This window comes from Cyprinodon tularosa, unplaced genomic scaffold (genome assembly GCF_016077235.1).
Source record: "Cyprinodon tularosa strain WSP-4 unplaced genomic scaffold, ASM1607723v1 ctg771, whole genome shotgun sequence".
Lineage (NCBI taxonomy): Eukaryota > Metazoa > Chordata > Actinopteri > Cyprinodontiformes > Cyprinodontidae > Cyprinodon > Cyprinodon tularosa.
Window position 1 is genome coordinate 364,312 of NW_024039531.1, and position 7,335 is coordinate 371,646.

At 40.7% G+C, this 7,335-nt stretch overlaps 1 long non-coding RNA gene across 1 annotated transcript; it reads left to right on the plus strand.

Moving 5' to 3' along the window:
• The first annotated feature begins 3,056 nt into the window (after positions 1 to 3,056).
• LOC119773621 lies at positions 3,057 to 5,350 on the plus strand. The gene is made up of 2 exons (XR_005279438.1): positions 3,057 to 3,284; positions 5,167 to 5,350. It is a non-coding gene; the product is annotated as an uncharacterized LOC119773621 (long non-coding RNA).
• Positions 5,351 to 7,335: the final 1,985 nt, after the last annotated feature.

The window sequence follows — 7,335 nt, forward strand, 5'->3', positions numbered from 1 at the left end:
CGCATCTGACAGCTGATCACAATATATATCACGCAAGAAAATCTGAATTAAAAGGGACAGACGATTCATTTCCACTGGATTCTGGTTTGACCGAGAGGGAAAAGCCGAAGGTCATGTGTTTCACATTTTTTTTTTTTTTCTTACCGTGACTGTGGACAAATTTTAAAAGAGCATATTCTTTTGTTAAAAAAAGGATTGCCGAGTCACGAGAGCAACGTCAGAAATATTAACGTCACATTTAAAGCTTTTCCTCTTGGCTATCTAAAGGGCTCATTTCGTCATGTTTGAGAGTCACGACACCCTAAGATCTGAAGCAAAGGAATTTGGACCCAATGTGCATTTTTTGTAAAAAAAAATAATGAAGAAAAGCTTGTTCATTTTTTTTTTTTTTTGGAATTGTAATTATACCAAAATATTCTGGAGGGATATTTAAAAATGCTTTTCATAAAAAAAAATCTTAACATTACTTTAACAGATAAGGATGTTTTTTTGGTATTTAGAAATGTGAGCTTGTCAAAACAGAATTATTATATGCTATTATTTTTTTTTATTATTTATGGTAAATATCATATTCACACCTCAAAATATTTACAACAAAAACCTAATTTCCAGATTTGATTATCTTCTATTAAAATCCTTAAAATTTAGTTTAAATGCTAAAGCCATGCAAATTATATCTGCCTTTAAAAATTATATCCCCCAAGCATAGATTAGATTTGATTTTGACATTTTAAAATAATAATCCTGTCCTGTAAAGCCCTTTGTTGTTGTATATGTTTGTAATTATTATGCTCTAGATCGATAGATAGACATCCTTGATATATATATATATATATACACTGCCTGGCCAAAAAAAAAGTCCCCACCTGGATTCAAATAGGTACGAGCCCGCTATGGGGTAATTACTGCATGGACGATTATCTTTCAGCTGGCAACAAGTTAACCCCAACTGGTGCAATGACTTGCTTCTCATTTCCTAAACAACCATGTCGAAAGACACATCCCGTGGTCATGGAAAAGATGTTAGTCTGTTTGAGAAGGGTCAAATCAGTGGCATGCAGAAACTACTAAAATTGGGTAGTGGGGACCCATCATCTTCAAGGAAGAAATGTGGCCGGAAAAAAATCTTGAATGATCGTGATTGGCGATCATTTAAACGTGTGGTGAGATCAAATCGAAGAAAAACAACAGTAGAACTCAGGGCTATGTTTAATACTGAAAGTAAGAGCATTTCCACATGCACAATGCGAAGGGAACTCAAGGGATTGGGACTGAACAGCTGTGTAGCCGTAAGAAAACCACTAATCAGTGAGGCTAACCGGAAAAAAACGCTTCAATTTGCTAGAGAGCATAAATATTGGACTGTGGAGCAAAGGAAGAAGGTAATGTGGTCTGATGAGTCCAGATTTACCCTGTTCCAGAGTGATGGGTGAAGAAGAGAGGCAGGTGAAGTGATGCACCCACCATGCCTAGTGCCTACTGTACGAGCCTGTGGGGGCGGTGTTATGATCTGGGGTTGCTGCAGTTGGTTAGGTCTAGGTTCAGCAACAGTATGTGCTCAAAAAATGAGGTCAACTGACTACCTGAATATACTGAATGACCAGGTTATTCCATCAATGGACTTTTTCTTCCCTGATGGCACAGGCATATTCCAAGATGACAATGCCAGGATTCATCAGGCTCAAATTGTGAAAGACTGGTTCAGGGAGCATGACACATCATTTTCACACATGGATTGGCCACCACAGAGTCCAGACCTCAACCCCATTTAGAATCTTTGGGCTGTGCTAGAGAGGGCTTTGCGCAGGGTTAGACTCTACCATCATCAGTGGAAGATCTTGGTGAAAAATTGATGCAATACTGGATGGAAATAAATCTTTTGACATTGCAGAAGCTTATTGAAACAATGCCACAGCGAATGCGTGCCATAATCAAAGCTAAAGGTGGTCCAACAAAGTATTAGAGTGAATGACCTTTTTTTTTTGGTGCCGACTTTTTTTTGGGCCAGGCATATATATATATATACATATGCCTTATATTTTTTTTGGAACGTCATTGAACAGCGCTGACGACCCGGTGAGTAGCATATTTTAAAAAAAGAACGTTTAAGGTTGTTTTAAGGACATTATCGGACATGCACTATGGAAGCCATTCTGAAGCAGCCAGGGGGGGATTCTGCATGAGCCAAAAAGCAGAGACAGGACCAATTGTCAAAATTTTGGTGTCGATCATTCGATTTCATCCTGGACACTACAGAAAATGGGCTAAAAGTGTTAAAAACCGGAATTCTCCTTTAACATATAGAAAGCTAAAGTCCGGGTTTCTTTTATAGCAGCCTTCAAGGCATTTGCATTGTTTGTTTTAGAGTGTCTCACCAATACCACTTTGATGCAGTTAATTGTGCAAAAGGTTGACAAATTAAAATTTCAGTGGATAGAAATTAACATACTTTTATAGGCCTGACATTTCTTCTTAAAATATAATTTTTATTGATGTTATTCTAATGTTCTAAGTCAAACTTTTAATCTTCGCTATTTTCATTAAATTACAAAAATATGTGAATAAATATCTTTTTTATTTACATACATGTTTGTTTGTTTGTTTGTTTTTATAATGCTTTAACTGCATAACACATGCTTTGCCTTTGTATGCATGTTAGACGGAAACATCTGTGCGCAACTGATTGCAAAACATCCAGGAATGAGCTAGCAGTCTTTATGTTGGTCATGGGACATGTTAGAGTGATAACTATCCTGTGTTTCAACCAGAAGGGTCATAAACTTTTATGACCTCCTGTAGGTCATGAGGCAGAATCACACGGATGTGTGACTTCCATCCAGCCAGTTGGTCAATTCACACCATCTTGTTACCTGCATCTTCTCAGACAATCATTATTGGGTCTGCTGTTTTAGGCCCGCCTGTTTGATGTTGTAAACTGTTAATAAAAGGCTTTGCCATGAAGGGATCTGTGGGAGAAGGTGATGGCTTTCCAAGCCAGCATTCTTCTCTCCACCCGGCACACACTGACGTCACAAAACCCGGTCTCTGTGTTGATCATTTTCCTTTTAATCTTTTAAACTCACATTTCTCTGGATTAAAAACCCAACATTTTTGGTGCCGAAACCCGGGAGTCAAGATCCAATTGTCCAGGACCGTGCGGGACCAAGGCCAAGAAACTGTCAACAGCCGTCCACCCTTTGCCGGACGGAGCCAATAGGTTGGTCCAGCCCTGCCCTGGACATCCTGGTGACGACTCAAGCTGAGGACTGATCTGCACAGAAACGGTACGCCTAAGGTTTTTTATTAAAAGCTGGTCTGGGACCATGTGAAAGCTATAACTAGTTGTAGTCGCTAGAATATTTGACAAACAGGGTTTGTTGTGGGAGATCTGGGATCGGTATTCTATGCGTTTGGGTCTGGGACCCTCTGTGTGAAAGCTATAACTAGTTGTAGTCGCTAGAATATTTGACAAACAGGGTTTGTTGTGGGAGATCTGGGATCGGTATTCTATGCGTTTTGGGTCAGGGACCCTCTGTGTGAAAGCTATAACTAGTTGTAGTCGCTAGAATATTTGACAAACAGGGTTTGTTGTGGGAGATCTGGGATCGGTATTCTATGCGTTTTGGGTCAGGGACCCTCTGTGTGAAAGCTATAACTAGTTGTAGTCGCTAGAATATTTGACAAACAGGGTTTGTTGTGAGAGATCTGGGATCGGTATTCTATGCGTTTGGGTCTGGGACCCTTTGTGTGAAAGCTATAACTGGTTGTAGTTGCAAGAATATTTGACGAAACCAAGTTTTGTTTACAAGTCTGGGACCTGGGTATTCTGTGCGTTTGGGTCTGGGACCCTCTGTGTTCAAGCTATAACTGGTTGTAGTTGCAAGAATATTTGACGAAACCAAGTTTTTGTTTACAAGTCTGGGACCTGGGTATTCTGTGCATTCGAGTCTGGGACTCTATGTTGGTTAAAAAATAAAAAATATTAGGCCTTAGGTGTGTGTGACTGTGTGAAAGTGTGTGAGGAAACAATCGAACCGCTGTGTACTGGACTAAGTTCTTTAAAAATGGGACAAGGCAGTAGTAAGAAGGAAATGCCAGATGATGTTAGATGGATGGTGGCATGTTGTGGTGGTGACCCACAGTTTGCCAGAAAGTGGATTGAGAAGGAGGGCTGGGATGGAAAGTTGAAAGTTGAGCCGCTGACTAAGATTCAGCAGAAGGTGGAGATGAAATTGGTGTATAAATCAAAAAGAAAACAAGCTAAATACAGAAAAGAATTAGAAGAGTTAAATAATTGGATTATGCAAGCAAAAAATAAGGAAAGCCAAATACAACAGAAGAACGATAGAAAGACAGCTACAATTGCTGCTGTAAAAGTTAAAGCTGATGAAGAAACTGTTGTTTCCCGTATGCTTCCTCAATATCCTGATCCTAATCAAATTCAAGGGGGTGATGGGGTTCAAGCAGTGGCATCAGCTGCACAGGAAGGTGGAGATAAACCCCATCACGGTGAATGTGAACACAGCCATGCCACTGTTCCTCCTCCAGTAGCCCCACCATCGTGTGGTTATATTGGAGGAGCAGGAGCAGGCCCCCTGTCCGTGTCGTCCTCTGTGGATGGTATGGAACTCAGTGCCTCTGACTCTTGTGAGCATGAGTTGGGAGGATCAGGGGGGGGTGTGAAGCTTGATTTGAAGTGTTACATGGATGATTATCAAATGGAGGCTTGTGGAAGGGGCCCATCTGCCCCTATTTATCCAAGATTGGCTGAATTAAAAAAAACAAGAGCAGGACCAAGATCCTGGGGGGGGGGCATGTGCTTTTCCGGTGTTGGAGGTGGCCAACCCTCATTGTGGTCAACGCACGGGACCCCAAGATGGTGACCCACTGGATTGTGGACCCACTGTTCTTGTGTGTGGGCCATGGACAGATGCAGAGATGCGGACTGCCTGTCGAGGTTTACCTCCAGCCAGACAGAACCCAGTTAAATGGTTCGAGGATGTTAAAAATAGATTGAGAAAATTCATGGCAGAAACAGGAAAGCCATGGGCAGAAAACGAACAAGATGACATTGACCCGCTAACTAAGTGGATGCTGAAGCTTTTCAGCGACAAAACTGTTCGGAAAACATGTAATCTGCCTAGTGCTCCTTTTGTTTCCCCACAGGAAGGCCTGAAGCCTGGAGACCGAGTGCTGATTAAAATTATCAAAAGGAAAACTTGGAAAGCTCCGAGGTGGGAAGGACCCTACAAAGTGCAACTAACAACCCCCACTGCTGTGAAAATCCAGGAGAGAGACACTTGGATCCACCAGAGTCATTGTAAACTGATTAAAAACTTTCCACAGCAAAGAAGCCCAATTACCTTCACAGGAACCCCATAACTAAGAGCTGATGAAGATGGAAAAACTAATGACATTCATCTGCCTGGTGGTGACCGTTGGAGTGGTGTCTCTAGGGACTCAAACTGACTGTCTGAAACAAAGGAAGAGCAGGATGATTTTTGATGGATCCACAGAAAATCATCCATACGGTGCCAATATGTGGTGGCAACATGCAAAACATGTTGCTGAAGATTTGAACAAAACAGACTGTTATGTTTGTACTCATATTCCTACTCCTATGAATAAAATATGAATTGAAAGATGCTGATGTTTTTATGTATAAGAGGAGGGAAATGTTAGAGTGATAACTATCCTGTGTTTCAACCAGAAGGGTCATAAACTTTTATGACCTCCTGTAGGTCATGAGGCAGAATCAAACGGATGTGTGACTTCCATCCAGCCAGTTGGTCAATTCACACCATCTTGTTACCTGCATCCTCTCAGACAATCATTATTGGGTCTGCTGTTTTAGGCCCGCCTGTTTGATGTTGTAAACTGTTAATAAAAGGCTTTGCCATGAAGGGATCTGTGGGAGAAGGTGATGGCTTTCCAAGCCAGCATTCTTCTCTCCACCCGGCACACACTGACGTCACAAAACCCGGTCTCTGTGTTGATCATTTTCCTTTTAATCTTTTAAACTCACATTTCTCTGGATTAAAAACCCAACAGGACATTTGGCAAAATGTGGTATTACCAAGAAGTCTTTAGGATATAGCTACAGATCTCAGACAGAACTCATCTAAGCAGATGCAAATACCTCAATACAATCTATGTTTGGCCATTAAATTATGTAATTTAATGTACTATCCTGCATCTATTTCACACTAATACCAAAAAAAAAAAAGCATTCATTTCTCCAACAGTTTTCAAGCATTTTCTCTAAAAACACTTAAAACTACCTCAGTAAAACGTCTGCCCTTTATTTGACCTGACAGCTAATTCATTTCAATTCAGTTTAGTGTATTTCTATAGCGCCAATTCACAACACGTCATCTCAACGCAATTTACAATTTCCTTCCAGTTTTCCATCTAAGGAAAACAGTTGACTGCATCGACTCATTGACTCGAAGGCAGTCCCTCACACTAAACATGCTTCAAGCGACAGTGAAGAGAAAAACTCCCTTTCAACAGGAAGAAACCTCCAGCAGAACCAGACTCAGTGTGAGCAGCCATGTGCTGGTGCCGACTGGGGTTCAAGGAGACAGAAACAGACATACAGTAAGAACAGAGATACAAAAGGCAACTGCAAACCAGCTCCACAGGCGGCCCCATCCAGAAAACACACAGCCAGGCAGACCATCTCTGAGCCAGCTCCCATGCAGCGACGTTCAGAAGCGCTTTTTGAGTTGATTGGGTGAAGCGAGACATAGTTTGACCCGTCTACCAAAGTTTTGGTTCAAGCTAATCAAGGTAACAATTGAAAACTCAACAACAACTCATACTTAAAACACTTTTCGTTTTTCCTCTTTTAAACATGAGTTCGTAGATTCTAAAAAAAAAAAAAAAAAAAAAAAGATTTTGTAGGACCAGCTTCTTGTGCATCCTCCTGCACCACCAATTTACTTTGGTTAGTCTGTGAGCTCAGAACCTCTTGCTTTTATCACCGCTGTATGCTCCACCTTAAACTGCAATACTAAAACGTGGATTGCATAAATGTCATGAGAATTTAGCTTGCCAGCAAAGTTATTGTGTTTTGAAGCAAATTTAAAGTACATGCTTCTACTTTTTGAAGTTTTAAAGGCAGAATCACATAGTTTACAGTGATATGGGAAAAAACCCCAACAAAACTATCGCTGTTTTGTTGATGTGTTCATTGCTTTCATCAGGTAATATATATTTAGACCAAGTAATTAATGAAAACAAGAGTGTTTGTGTGTGTGTAAACACAGTGGAGGAAATCTGCAAGAGTTTTTCTTACCAGTTATACAATACTCCATTTGATTTGCTGATGTT